Source organism: Chlorocebus sabaeus, chromosome 28 (assembly GCF_047675955.1).
Source record: "Chlorocebus sabaeus isolate Y175 chromosome 28, mChlSab1.0.hap1, whole genome shotgun sequence".
NCBI classification, from domain to species: domain Eukaryota; kingdom Metazoa; phylum Chordata; class Mammalia; order Primates; family Cercopithecidae; genus Chlorocebus; species Chlorocebus sabaeus.
In genome coordinates this window covers 482,326-497,900 of record NC_132931.1, presented here as the reverse complement: position 1 = coordinate 497,900, position 15,575 = coordinate 482,326, and the positions used below count along the sequence as shown (strand labels likewise).

At 44.7% G+C, this 15,575-nt stretch overlaps 1 pseudogene; it reads right to left on the bottom strand.

Annotated features, from left to right (window-relative positions):
• Positions 1-4,727: 4,727 nt before the first annotated feature.
• On the bottom strand, positions 4,728-6,119 carry LOC103246558 (suppressor APC domain-containing protein 2 pseudogene; annotated as a pseudogene).
• Between the last annotated feature and the right edge of the window lie 9,456 nt (positions 6,120-15,575).

The following is a 15,575-nucleotide window of genomic DNA, read 5'->3' as shown; positions in this document are numbered from 1 at the left end:
CCACCTCGCCCAGCTAGTTTTTTGTATTTTTTAGTAGAGACGGGGTTTCACCGTGTTAGCCAGGGTGGTCTCGATCTCCTGACCTCATGATCCGCCCGTCTCGGCCTCCCAAAGTGCTGGGATTACAGGCTTGAGCCACCGCGCCCGGCCCTGCTCAGGAATTTTAAAAGTGTTTTCATAAAATTTAATGTTGCTCAGAAGTTAATTTGAAGATTTAATTCTACAGTGAGTGAGCATATTACATTTTATTTCACTATTGCATTCCATTTTCTCACTTACTGATTGGAGAAAAAACTATTTAAGTCAAAATTTTCTTTAATTAATTGTTCCTTCTGTTTATTTTAAGTGACATCATATAATATTTTAATTTTACCAAGCTGTTTTTTTCCCAGTGGAAATTTAGAATGTTTTATAAGTTATGGAGTTGTTTCAAAGTTTATATAAGGTAAACAAACACAGAGGACAGTGCTGGGTGTGTACATTTAAGAGAAAACTGGTTTTTTTTTTTTTTTTTTTTTTTTTGAGACAGACTCTTGCTCTGTCCCCCAGGCTGGAGTGCAGTGGCATGATCTCGGCTCACTACAAACTCTGCCTCCTGGGTTCAAGGGAAGGGATTCTCCTGCCTCAGCCTCCTGAGTAGCTGGGACTACAGGCGCGTGCCACCATGCCGGACTAATTTTTCTATTTTTAGTAGATACGGGGTTTCACCGTGTTAGCCAGGATGGTCTTGATCTCCTGACCTCATGATCCACCCACCTCGGTCTCCCAAAGTGCTGGAATTACAGGCAAGAACCACTGTGCCAGGTCAAGAAAACCATTTCTATTGGAGTAACATTACATCTTTCAGGTAAGAGACTGAAACATTTAGAGTGAAGAAATAGCATTGATTGTGCATGTGGAGAGAGGACACTTGCTCTTCAGCTGAACTGACTGAATTTAGAAAAGAAAATTCTGCTTGTTTTATTTTATAATTATTTATAATTTAGTAGTTCCTCACTCCCTCTTTATTTTTACCCCCAGCTACATATGTATCAAAGCCACTTTCTTGTCTGTGTTATGGTTACAGCTTCCTCACTGCTCTCCTTACCCCATGGAATCTCACACAACACTTTTTTCAGTTCTGATGAATACTTTGGAACTTTTACAATGCAATGATAAATTGTTTTTTACTGAAGAGTTCGAGGTCACTTATGGGTTTTAAATAGCACATTCTGATCACTGAATTGAGGTAAGAGAAAAGTAATGCAATAGTCCAGAGGATAAGATCAGGCAGTCAGCACTGTGGCAGATGTGGAGACAGATTAAACTTGAGGATGGTGTCTTTCTTAGCAAGGTAGATGAGGCCTATTGAAAAAAATATATAGCAGACGCGTTTGAAATTTGGGGTGGAAATTGAAGTGAGCTCTCTGTAATCACTCTGAGGTCTTAGGATAGCTACAAGTGGTGTCATCACATGAACAAATGTGACAGAGATGAGCTGGGAATGTGGGAAATATATTAAGTTTATTTTTCTTTTCTTTCTTTTGTTTTTTAGACAGGGTCTCACTCTGTCATGCAGGCTGGAGTGCAGTGATGCGATCTCGGCTCACTGCAACCTCCCCTTCCCGGGTTCAAGTGATTCTCCTGCCTCAGCCTCCTGAGTAGCTGGGATTACAGGTGTGCGCCACCACCACGCCTGATAAATTTTTGTATTTTTGGTAGAGACAGGGTTTCACAGTGTTGGCCAGGCTGATCTAGAACTCCTGACCTCAATTTATTTATTTATTTATTTATTTATTTATTTTATTTTTTTGTTTTGTTTTTTGTTTTTTGAGACAGAGTCTTGCTTTGTCTCCCAGGCTGGAGTGCAGTGGCACCATCTCGGCTCACTGCAAGCCCCGCCTCCCGGGTTTACGCCATTCTCCTGCCTCAGCCTCCGAGTAGCTGGGACTACAGGCACGCACCACCACGCCTGGCTAATTTTTTGTATTTTTAGTAGAGACGGGGTTTCACTGTGTTAGCCAGGATGGTCTCGATCTCCTGACCTCGTGATCCGCCCACCTCGGCCTCCCAAAGTGCTGGGATTACAGGCGTGAGCCACCGCGCCTGGCTCTGACCTCAATTTATCCACCTGCCTCAGCCTCCCAAAGTGCTGGAATTACAGGCCTGAGCTGCCGTGCTCAGTCAAGTTTCTGATAATCAGAGAAGACAGATTCTGTCCCCATGATTTCTAGGGATAATTGAGCAGTGATGCAGACCAGACTGTTGTACATCCCCAAGCCTAGATCACTGGAAGTTGTAGAGACGAGGAGAAGTAGATGAAGCAACTTTTGTAGGCACAGCTTTAAAATATCAGGTAGCCACACCAGATCTTAATAATTATGATGTCTTTGGGAGACGGTATGAAGCAGGATCTGCAAGGTGTGCATGCTGTAGTTACACACAATCTGTGTCCCAGATGGCGAACATGAAGTATAACCCCAATTTAGGTTGATCCACTGTACGAGGCAGGAACCTCCCTCCTGTCCACTCCGCTGATTGATCAGCCTCATCATGTGGTCCTGGCTCTGTGGGAGGAACCAGAAAATTTGGGGGAAAGATTTCCAGACAGATGCTGGAGTTGGGGGTTGGGGGAAAGATTTCCAGACAGATGCTGTGGGTGTTTCAACCTCAAGCACTGCACACAGCTTTTAGGCTAGAAGTTCTCAGGTTCTTTTACAGCCCATGTTCTGCTTCTGTGCAGCCTGTCTAGAGAGGAAAGTTGAGGGTCAACTGTGGGAATAGATACAATAAAATTAGGTAACAGGTCACGCCCACACATTCAACACTGGTGCAATTGACATATAGTAATGCATCTAATTCTGCAGCTAGTAATTTGTGTTTGGTGATATCAAGACAATAATGTCATATAGTACTAGCATGTGTTATGTGTATTTCATTTTATGTACAACATAAATAGGTAGCACCAGGACAGATGAAATACCCAATGACCTAATGAAGTAGCAACCTCTCTCTGATGTTGTCTATGCTTAGTAACTGTGCTCATGCTTACTTCTTCTGGACTCCAAGTTGGCTGTCCCATGTCCAGGCATTAACCACATTCCAAACAGCAACAAGAACAAAATGTGAAGATGACAGGGAATTACACGGAAAACCATTACCTTTTAATTCAGAGAAGGGCAGCCTCCCCAGGCATTTCTCTCTAAATCTCATTGACAGGAACTGTATCATAAGGCCTCCCTAGGCAGAAACATTTCTCTGAAACACAGGAAGACAGGAGAGCATGACTGGGAATGCCTGTTGTTACTTGTGCCATTTCATGAGATCTGACAAAAAGACCATCACCTGGTAGACTAGAAGAGTATGTCATAAAGAAAACCCCACAGATTTAGAAAACACCAATCCTAGGTGCTGTATATTAAAACGGTGAATGCAAATAGAGTGTATATCCTTTTTCCTTTTTAAAAAATGTTTTTAGTGTTTTGTAGAGATGGGATCTCACTATGTTTCCCAGGTCGCTCTCAAGCTCCTGGGCTCCAGTGATCCTTCTACCTCAGTCTTTCAAAATCCTGGAATTACAGGCATGAGCCACTGTGCCTAGTAGAAGGCTTATTCTTTAGAGGTGTGCTTGAAAAGCTGTTTAATTGTTTGATTGTTATTTTTAGCTTTATAATAAAACTTATCAAGCACAATACAATAAAAATATTATCAAATATAACATCTGCTACTCATTTGCCATATGAATTTTCTATTGTATTTGATAAAATAGTGAATAAATTATCATTTGTTTTCCATTAGAAAGTTGTGATACTTAATAAGGGCAAGAGGTTAATTTGGGAGGTAATCCCAGGAAGTGCAAAGAGGACAGGTAGAGAAGTCAGACAGAAAACAGTGAAAGTCAGCCGGGCGCGGTGGCTCACGCCTGTAATCCCAGCACTTTGGGAGGCTGAGGCAGGTGGATCACGAGATCAGGAGATCGAGACCATCCTGATTAACACGGTGAAACCCCGTCTCTACTAAACAAAACACAAAAAAATTAGCCGGGCCTGGTGGCGGGCGTCTGTAGTCCCAGCTACTCGGGAGGCTGAGGCAGGAGAATAGCGTGAACCCGGGAGGTGACAGACTTCCCCTACGACGTGCCTGGAAACTGTCTGGCGGCCCAACTTGATCCCCCTCCTGGGGACAGGGCCCTCCTGGGGAGCCAGGCTCACAGGTTGTTCTGTGGGACTCAACGTGGGGCAGCGTCCTGGCCAGGATGAGGAGGACCATCACCGCGGGGTCTGCGGGAGGCACACGCAGGCCAAGTTCTGGTCCAACCGGCTCCCCGATCCGCAGCAGCCAGAGTCTCTCAGCCTTAGCCCGGACCTGAAGTCCGACCGCCATCCCTGGGGCTCCCCTGCCAGGCGGGCAACCCCCGTTTACAGGCCTTCCCTATCCCCTCCATCTGCTCCCGACCGAGCGACAGCCACCTTGTCCTAGTGCCCCGGTTGAGGTTGGGGGTAAGCTGCCCTTGGACCCCCCGGGTCTGGGGCATAGCCTCAGCGCCGCATCCGTGCCGCCCGGCGCCCTCTGCTGGCCGTTATCGGAAGTTCAGCCTGGCGTGAGTAGTGCCTTTCCCTGGAGGTGGGACCACGGGCAGCACCGCTGGAAACGCGGGCGACCAGAGATCTGGTAACTGGCGGAGGGGTCCCCCACTGTCCACTGACAGCGGCAGTAGTAGTTACGAACTATGTGGACTTAAGAGAGCCTCAGCCCATGTCAGCACCGGAAGCCAAAACCGAGTCAAGGGCTCGGTGTGGGGACCAGCTGGAGGCAGGCCTGGGAAGCCTGGATAGCAAGGGGTGCAGGAAGGAAGCCATTCCGGGCCTGCCTGGGCCTGCCAGGGGTCTCCAGTCAGAGAGGTTGGGTGCGATAGAGCGCTCGCCCCGAAGGGCTGAGTGCCAGGCAATATGGTGGGGTCCAGAGCCCCCCCCGTCTTGCTGGCTCACGGTGCGGGACTCAAACAGCTGCTTAATGAGCGCGGACTTCTGCTCCACCTGCATGATGCGCTCTCTCTTCTCGGTCACCTCCTGGGTGAAGAGTCGGTTCTGCTCCTTCAGCATGAGGATGGTCTGCTGCTGCCAGCCCGGGGACGAGGTGGACGTCAGGGCAGAGTAGAGGGGGCCGGGAGGAGGACGTGGGCAGGGTCCGGCGGGCACAAGGCGCAGCCAGCAGGTCTCCCAGGCACCCGGCCACCTCCTGTACCTTGTACAGTAGCCGCCCCAGTGGGCGGGGGCTCCCCATGGCTCCAAAGTCGGTGCTGACTCTGCTCTGGCCCAGGCGGCACTGGCTCTCCTGCACTCGTTGCAGCTGCTGCTGTTACCAATCGCAGCCCCGCGCCATCATCTCCAAACCCTGCAGCAGCACCTCCTTCTCCTGCTCCAGCTCCTTCATGTGCTTCAGCAGTCCACGCCGCTGGTGATGGTGTGCCTCCGACGTTCCCCTCCGGCACTGGGGGCCCGCTGGGCATCCCCCGAGTCCGCCTCCAGGGTCCTGCAGGCCGATGCACCTGCGTCCGCGCTGGGGCTCCGTTCCAGCGCCGCGCTCTGGGAGCGCTCTGGGACCCCTCTGGTTCCGCCGGGCAGGGCGTGGCCTCGGCGGGGGCGCATAGCTGCTCCGGGCTGCGGGCCGCGCCGCTGGTACCGGCCAGAGAAGCGCGCACGCCCAGGGGCAGGGGCTTCCTCTCCAGGACCGTCCGCTGGTCGTCGGCCGGCGGGAACATCAGGCGCTGGGGCGGCTGCGGCGGCTGCGGCGGCTGGTCCCCGGGCCGGACCGGGGCGTGCGTGGGTGCTGGAGGCCGCCGTCGGCGCTCAGCAGCGCGGTGCGCAGGTCGGCCATGAAGCGCTCGAAGGTCAGGTAGCCGCTGTCCGGGGCCACCTCGCGCAGGCCCTCAGGACCCCGCGGGGCAGCTCTCGCGCGTCGGCGCCCTGCCAGCGGGACTGGATCTCGCGCAGGTGCCGGCAGACGCGCAGCTGGCCGTCCAGGATGTCGAACAGGGTGCTCAGGCTCCGCAGGAAGGCGCGCGGCAGCCCCTCTGTGCTGCCCGCCGGCCCGGCGGGAGGCATGCGGCTCCGCTGGGCAGTCCCGGCCTGGGCCATGGGCGCCTGGGCTGGGTCCACACGTCCACCTGCGTGGGCCCCCGCGCGGCCCCACGGCAGGGCCAGTCAGGCGCGCTCCCAAGCTTTTAAATACATTTCACATTAAGATTTTAGTAGATGACCATAATAAAATTATGTTTAATCCTATTATACTTATTGCTAATACGGAGATATTATTTTACTACCACAAACTATCTGAAAAGAAGACCTTCTGCCATGTATCTGCTATATAATTTTTATAGGATACATGAAACGTTGCATGCATGAATGTGATGTTCAGCATGTCAGTCTGATGTGATATCACAGCCACTCAATGCATTATTACTTTTTTCCAAGATACATCAGGTGATTGCTTTTTCCATTAGCACAAAATCTACTTCAGTTCAGTTCTACAAACACCAATGATTCATTTTTATATACATGTCACAGTTCTGGGTGGTGAAAACTAAATGAAAGAATGCAAAAAAAACCCCAAAAAACTAAAAGCTTACTTAAAAAGTGTGGCCTTGGTATTACAGGAGCACAGTTAATGTGCGCCCTCTACAGGTGCTACTGTGCATGTGTGGGTGTTAGATCAACTATATTAATAATTTGGTTTAGCATGTAATGATCAGGCTGTAGGTTTAAGAATTTATATGTGATAATCAACATTAATCAAAATAAATAGACGGATTTAAAATGATAATGATGGTGATAATTTTGAATCTGAAGAAAGTGACATTGATGATGGAAGTTTTATTAGTTGATTTTTTCAGGTACATAAAATATTTCCTCTTTGCCATTAAAATGTACACAGTTTTCACTTATGTTATCATTCAAAAGTGACTTCTTTGCCCAAGCTGCTACTGGAGTCTCGGCCAACATCCTCCTTTTCTCTGATATCATGACACTCCTTCTGGATCCTAAGCCCACTGACCTGACCACCAGTCACTTGGCCTCGTCCACATCATGATGCTGCTCACCATTGTGTTCTTGGTGTCTCCAGACCTTTTTGAGTCCCTTCATTTTCAAAATGACTTCAAGTGTAGGATGCTTTCCCATCTGAGCAGGGTGATGCGGGGCCTCTCCGTCTGCACCACCTGCCTCCTGAGCGTGCTGCAGGCCATCACCATCAGCCCCCACCTCCTGGTTGGTGAGGTTTAAACATAAACTCACAAATCACATGTCACATGTTCTTGTCTTCTTATGGTCCCTCAGTTGTCCTGCAGTAGTTACATAATCTTCGACACTGTGGTTTCTTTCCATATGACTCAGACCAGTTTTCTGACGCTCAGTAAAACTGCCTCATTTCCCCAAGGAAATCCATCATCAGGAGCCTTATTTTTCTTACTCTGTCATTATCCAGAGATGTCTTCTTTGTGGGAATTATGGTGCTCTCAAGTGTATACATGGAGACTCTCTTGTGCAGGCATCAGAGGCAATCCCAGCACCTTCACAGCACCAGACTCTCTCCAAGAGTCTCTCCAGAAAAAAGGGTGAGTTTCTTTGCGGTCATGTACCGAATGGATTTGAGCCTCTCATCCTGCTCAATCCTGATCAACATATGATCCAGTTGTCCTGGGTGTCCAGAGGCTTGTGACCAGGGCCTATGTCACTGTGAGCCCTTTGGTGCTAAAAAAAAGGATAACTGATATTCTGCAAGTCATGAGACAGCAGTATTGTATATTTTTCTATGAAAATAATTATCCGAAAAGGAGATTCTAACATCAAATTATTCAAGTATCAGAAGATTTGATAATTTATTTCATTACATTGTATAGAGTTCATTTAACACTGTTATTTTATGTAAATCATTTGGAAACTGATGCTGCCAAAGACTTGATGGATCCTTTAGTTCATTGTCCACCATGATTTCATAGCCTAATATGTTCGCAGTTTCTTGCATTTCATTTTGATTCATTGAACTTCATTTTAAAACATTTTTCTTTTTGAAGTGTATTCTTAATAAGCTCATATTGGTAATAAGATTTCTCATTTTTTTTTTTTACTTTTGGAAATCATTTAGTGCATCCTTACTTATTCAAAATATGTTAGTGAAGTATCTAATTATTGGTTGAACAGTAACTTCTCCCAGCACTCTTACTTATTTCTGTGTCTTCTGACTGAACACAGGTTGTGGAGGCTTTGCTCTCACCTTCATTGTTTCTCTCTTCTTTTCTCTCTCATGCCTTTAAATTTTTTTTCTTTTCTTTGGTGTTATGCAGCTTGACTTTTATTTCTGTTGAGTATTTTTTATTGGTGGTCACTATTAATCACAATACACTTCTGCATTCAAGGGTTCCCATCTGATACTCCGTTTCAGAAATTTATAAATATTTGTTATTAGTGTGATTTGTTATTTGTATGTAAGCTAGTGAAACCAATGTATTTGATTTCATTTCATTTTATTCTTTGTACATGTAAAATCATGTTTGTATTGTGATCATTTTGTTTTTCTGTAGTTCTCTTATTTATTCATCTCAGTATTCTAGTTCACTAATCCTGTTGTTATTAACTTGGTCTAATAATTAAACCATACATTGTGGTATATTAAATTTACTTAAGTTTCGGTTGTTCGATTTGAGTCTTTGCAAAACATGCCTGTTTTGTGTGTGTGTGTGTGTGTGTGTGTGTTTGAGAAAGAATCTCTCTGTCACCCAGGCTTGAGTTCGGTGGTGGTCATAGCTCACTGCAATCTCAAATTCCCGGTCTCAAGAGACCATCTCACATCCACCTCCCCAGTAGCTGACACTACAAGCACACACCACTGTGCCTGGTTTATTTTTTTATATCTATTTGTTGTAGAGACAGTTTTGCTTTGTTGCCCAGGCTGCTCTCAAACTCCTGGCCTCAAGTGATCTTCCTGCCTTGGCCCCCACAAGGTGCTGGGAGTACAGGCATGAGCCACTGCCCCCAGTGTCTGCTTTAGAACTTCACGTGTTTTCAAAATTATTTTGATGCTCTCCTTTCCCATTTGTGTTACTTAATTATTTTAAATACGTTTCCAATCTGTGAAGTTTATGTGATGTATAATTTCTTCTTTCCCTTTTTTTGGGGTAGCTTATTTTGTGTGCTTCATAATTTATAATTTGGTTCTTACATTATAGAGATCTCACATTTGGGATGGCCCCGGTTAGAAATTTTCTCTGTATATTCCAAGGGGCAGAGTGGACGATTTTCACAGGCTTGAGGTCTGTGTAATCAGCCCTGCAATCAGAGCTGTACCTGAAGGCAGCTCTAACTTCTCGCTTTCATGACTCCTGTGAATTTGCCTCTTGATTCACTTCTGCTCCTGGGAAGTTCCCACATTTTTCTATCAGTTCTGCTGAGCAGTTTTAAAATTCTTGTAAACTTTAAAGATTTTTAATTTGCTACATTAAATGACCTTTGAGAATATGTTATTCTGTGCTAAAACATCAAATGTCCACATGCATATATGAGTAAAAAATTTTACATATTTTGTGTAAAACAGTGCTCCATGAGAAATTTCAATTTTTCTCATTTGAAACATCTCAATGCCCATGTATTATACACTAACATTATCTGTGAAGTATAAATATTTTCTTAATACTTGGAAGAATTTTTATGTTTCGGACAAATATCCGAAGTGATCATGCTCCATTTTAATGCATAACTCCTGCATGTGGGCAGAATTGCTGTTTTTCTATAAAGTTAAGAATGTTAATTAGTGGAATTAAATATATAAATTCAGGTGTTTTGATTTCAGTCACAAAGCTTCGTCCTTAGCATTTCTCTGGTGCTGTAAAAGTAATCTCAGTTTGAATGTTCTATTTAATCTAGATGTCATTTAAAACAATCTCAGGGATAAAAGACTACCCATTGGGGACAGTGTACACTGCTCGGGTAATGGCTGCACCAGTATCTCAGAAATCCCCACTAAAAAACTTATCCCTGTAACCAAACACCACCGGTTCCCCAAAAACCTATTAAAATAAAAATTCACATAAAATTAGAAAATAATAAAGCAATCTAAAAGGAAATTTGCATGTGGCTACACGTTACTTGTTGGTTACACTTTAATATTTATTGTCATTTTAAAGTGTTCAAGAAACATTACTTATAGGATTTCTGCCTTTGTGAAGTTAAAGACACTAATTTAGGTTTAAAAGCTTGTAATATCAAATGATTTTCTTGGTATTGGAAAATTACGGGCAGGGTGTGACAGCTCACGCCTATAATCCCAGCACTTTAAGAGGCTGAGGCAGGTGCATCACGAGGTCAGGAGATCATGACCATCCTGGCTAACAGGGTGAAACCCGTCTCTGCTAAAAATACAAAAAATTAGCCAGGGGTGGCGGTGGGTGCCTGCAGTCCCAGCTACTCGGGAGGCTAAGGCAGGAGAATGGCGTGAACCCGGGAGGCGGAGCTTGCAGTGAGCGGAGATCCAGATCGCGCCACTGCACTCCAGCCTGGGCGACAGAGAGAGACTCGATCTCAAAAAGAAAACAAAAAAGAGAGAGACAGAGAGACAGAAAGAAAGAAAGATGGAAGGAAAGAAGGAAAGAAGGAAAGAAAGAAAGAAAGAAGAAAGGAGAGAGAAAGAAAGAAAAATTATGTCCCTCCTCCCATCCTCTGTTTAGTGCTCAAAATGCTGATCACTTTTTCACTTGATTAACTTGCTAATAAAGTTTCAAACTTTCTACTAGTTACTTAACACTCTGTTTTTTCTATACCAGACAGTTGATTTCCATAATCATTTTAATATCAATTAATATCATTGTAAATGTATCTTTTTTTACTTTATTAATCTCTGTGTACACATAAACTCTTTGGCATTAAATCTATGTGTAAGTGGCTTGAAATTGCTCCTGGGGGGGCGGAGCAAGATGGCGGAATAGGAACAGCTCCAGTCTCCAACTCCCAGCGCGAGCGACACAGAAGACCGGCGATTTCTGCATTTTCAACTGAGGTACTGGGTTCATCTCACTGGGGAGTGCCAGACGATCGGTGCTGGTCAGCTGCTGCAGCCCGACCAGCGAGAGCTGAAGCAGGGCGAGGCATTGCCTCACCTGGAAAGCGCAAGGGGGAAGGGAATCCCTTTTCCTAGCCAGGGGAACTGAGACACACAACACCTGGAAAATCAGGTAACTCCCACCCCAATACTGCGCTTTAAGCAGACAGGCACACCAGGAGATCATATCCCACACCTGGCCAGGAGTGTCCCACACCCACGGAGCCTCCCTCATTGCTAGCACAGCAGTCTGTGATCTACCGGCAAGGCAGCAGCGAGGCTGGGGGAGGGGCGCCCGCCATTGCTGAGGCTTAAGTAGGTAAACAAAGCTGCTGGGAAGCTCGAACTGGGTGGAGCTCACAGCAGCTCAAGGAAACCTGCCTGTCTCTGTAGACTCCACCTCTGGGGACAGGGCACAGTAAATAATAACGAACGCAGCAGCTCTGCAGACGCAAACGACTCTGTCTGACAGCTTTGAAGAGAGCAGTGGATCTCCCAACACGGAGGTTGAGATCTGAGAAGGGACAGACTCCCTGCTCAAGTGGGTCCCTGACCCCTGAGTAGCCTAACTGGGAGACATCCCCCACTAGGGGCAGTCTGACACCCCACACCTCACAGGGTGGAGTACACCCCTGAGCGGAAGATTCCAAAGCAAGAATCAGACAGGTACACTCGCTGTTCAGAAATATTCTATCTTCTGCAGCCTCTGCTGCTGATACCCAGGCAAACAGGGTCTGGAGTGGACCTCAAGCAATCTCCTACAGCTACAACCTACAGCTGAGGATCCCGACTGTTAGAAGGAAAGCTATCAAACAGGAAGGACACCTACACCAAAACCCCATCAGTATATCACCATCATCAAAGACCAGAGGCAGATAAAACCACAAAGATGGGGAAAAAGCAGGGCAGAAAAGCTGGAAATTCAAAAAATAAGAGCGCATCTCCCCCGGCAAAGGAGCGCAGCTCATCGCCAGCAACGGATCAAAGCTGGACGGAGAATGACTTCGACGAGATGAGAGAAGAAGGCTTCAGTCCATCAAATTTCTCAGAGCTAAAGGAGGAATTACGTACCCAGCGCAAAGAAACTAAAAATCTTGAAAAAAAAGTGGAAGAATTGATGGCTAGAGTAATTAATGCAGAGAAGCTCACAAACGAAATGAAAGAGACGAAAACCATGGCACGAGAAATACGTGACAAATGCACAAGCTTCAGTAACCGTCTCGATCAACTGGAAGAAAGAATGTCAGCGATGGAGGATCAAATGAATGAAATGAAGCGAGAAGAGAAACCAAAAGAAAAAAGAAGAAAAAGAAATGAACAAAGCCTGCAAGAAGTATGGGATTATGTAAAAAGACCAAATCTACGTCTGATTGGGGTGCCTGAAAGTGAGGGGGAAAATGGAACCAAGTTGGAAAACACTCTTCAGGATATCATCCAGGAGAACTTCCCCAACCTAGTAGGGCAGGCCAACATTCAAATCCAGGAAATACAGAGAACGCCACAAAGATACTCCTCGAGAAGAGCAACTCCAAGACACATAATTGCCAGATTCACCAAAGTTGAAATGAAGGAAAAAATCTTAAGGGCAGCCAGAGAGAAAGGTCGGGTTACCCACAAAGGGAAGCCCATCAGACTAACAGCAGATCTCTCGGGAGAAACTCTTCAAGCCAGAAGAGAGTGGGGGCCAATATTCAACATTCTTAAAGAAAAGAATTTTAAACCCAGAATTTTATATCCAGCCAAACTAAGTTTCATAAGTGAAGGAGAAATAAAATCCTTTACAGATAAGCAAATGCTTAGAGATTTTGTCACCACTAGGCCTGCCTTACAAGAGACCCTGAAGGAAGCACTAAACATGGAAAGGAACAACCGGTACCAGCCATTGCACAAACATGCCAAAATGTAAAGACCATCAAGGCTAGGAAGAAACTGCATCAACTAACGAGCAAAATAACCAGTTAATATCATAATGGCAGGATCAAGTTCACACATAACAATCTTAACCTTAAATGTAAATGGACTAAATGCTCCAATTAAAAGACACAGACTGGCAAACTGGATAAAGAGTCAAGACCCATCAGTCTGCTGTATTCAGGAGACCCATCTCACACGCAGAGACATACATAGGCTCAAAATAAAGGGATGGAGGAAGATTTACCAAGCAAATGGAGAACACAAAAAAGCGGGGGTTGCAATACTAGTCTCTGATAAAACAGACTTTAAACCATCAAAGATCAAAAGAGACAAAGAAGGCCATTACATAATGGTAAAGGGATCAATTAAACAGGAAGAGCTAACTATCCTAAATATATATGCACCCAATACAGGAGCACCCAGATTCATAAAGCAAGTCCTTAGAGACTTACAAAGAGACTTAGACTCCCATACAATAATAATGGGAGACTTCAACACTCCACTGTCAACATTAGACAGATCAACGAGACAGAAAGTTAACAAGGATATCCAGGAATTGAACTCATCTCTGCAGCAAGCAGACCTAATAGACATCTATAGAACTCTCCACCCCAAATCAACAGAATATACATTCTTCTCAGCACCACATCGTACTTACTCCAAAATTGACCACGTAATTGGAAGTAAAGCACTCCTCAGCAAATGTACAAGAACAGAAATTATAACAAACTGTCTCTCAGACCACAGTGCAATCAAATTAGAACTCAGGACTAAGAAACTCAATCAAAACCGCTCAACTACATGGAAACTGAACAACCTGCTCCTGAATGACTACTGGGTACATAACGAAATGAAGGCAGAAATAAAGATGTTCTTTGAAACCAATGAGAACAAAGATACAACATACCAGAATCTCTGGGACACATTTAAAGCAGTGTGTAGAGGGAAATTTATAGCACTAAATGCCCACAAGAGAAAGCAGGAAAGATCTAAAATTGACACTCTAACATCGCAATTAAAAGAACTAGAGAAGCAAGAGCAAACACATTCGAAAGCTAGCAGAAGGCAAGAAATAACTAAGATCAGAGCAGAACTGAAGGAGATAGAGACACAAAAAACCCTCCAAAAAATCAATGAATCCAGGAGTTGGTTTTTTGAAAAGATCAACAAAATTGACAGACCACTAGCAAGACTAATAAAGAAGAAAAGAGAGAAGAATCAAATCGACGCAATTAAAAATGATAAAGGGGATATCACCACCGACCCCACAGAAATACAAACTACCATCAGAGAATACTATAAACACCTCTACGCAAATAAACTGGAAAATCTAGAAGAAATGGATAATTTCCTGGACACTTACACTCTTCCAAGACTAAACCAGGAAGAAGTTGAATCCCTGAATAGACCAATAGTAGGCTCTGAAATTGAGGCAATAATTAATAGCCTACCAACCAAAAAAAGTCCAGGACCAGATGGATTCACAGCTGAATTCTACCAGAGGTACAAGGAGGAGCTGGTACCATTCCTTCTGAAACTATTCCAATCAATAGAAAAAGAGGGAATCCTCCCTAACTCATTTTATGAGGCCAACATCATCCTGATACCAAAGCCTGGCAGAGACACAACAAAAAAAGAGAATTTTAGACCAATATCCCTGATGAACATCGATGCAAAAATCCTCAATAAAATACTGGCAAACCGGATTCAGCAGCACATCAAAAAGCTTATCCACCATGATCAAGTGGGCTTCATCCCTGGGATGCAAGGCTGGTTCAACATTCGCAAATCAATAAACATAATCCAGCATATAAACAGAACCAAAGACAAGAACCACATCATTATCTCAATAGATGCAGAAAAGGCTTTTGACAAAATTCAACAGCCCTTCATGCTAAAAACGCTCAATAAATTCGGTATTGATGGAACGTACCTCAAAATCATAAGAGCTATTTATGACAAACCCACAGCCAATATCATACTGAATGGGCAAAAACTGGAAAAATTCCCTTTGAAAACTGGCACAAGACAGGGATGCCCTCTCTCACCACTCCTATTCAACATAGTGTTGGAAGTTCTGGCTAGGGCAATCAGGCAAGAGAAAGAAATCAAGGGGATTCAGTTAGGAAAAGAAGAAGTCAAATTGTCCCTGTTTGCAGACGACATGATTGTATATTTAGAAAACCCCATTGTCTCAGCCCAAAATCTCCTTAAGCTGATCAGCAACTTCAGCAAAGTCTCAGGATACAAAATTAATGTGCAAAAATCGCAAGCATTCTTATACACCAGTGACAGTCAAACAGAGAGCCAAATCAGGAATGAACTTCCATTCACAATTGCTTCAAAGAGAATAAAATACCTAGGAATCCAACTTACAAGGGATGTAAAGGACCTCTTCAAGGAGAACTACAAACCACTGCTCAGTGAAATAAAAGAGGACACAAACAAATGGAAGAACATACCATGCTCATGGATAGGAAGAATCAATATCGTGAAAATGGCCATACTGCCCAAGGTAATTTATAGATTCAATGCCATCCCCATCAAGCTACCAATGAGCTTCTTCACAGAATTGGAAAAAACTGCTTTGAAGT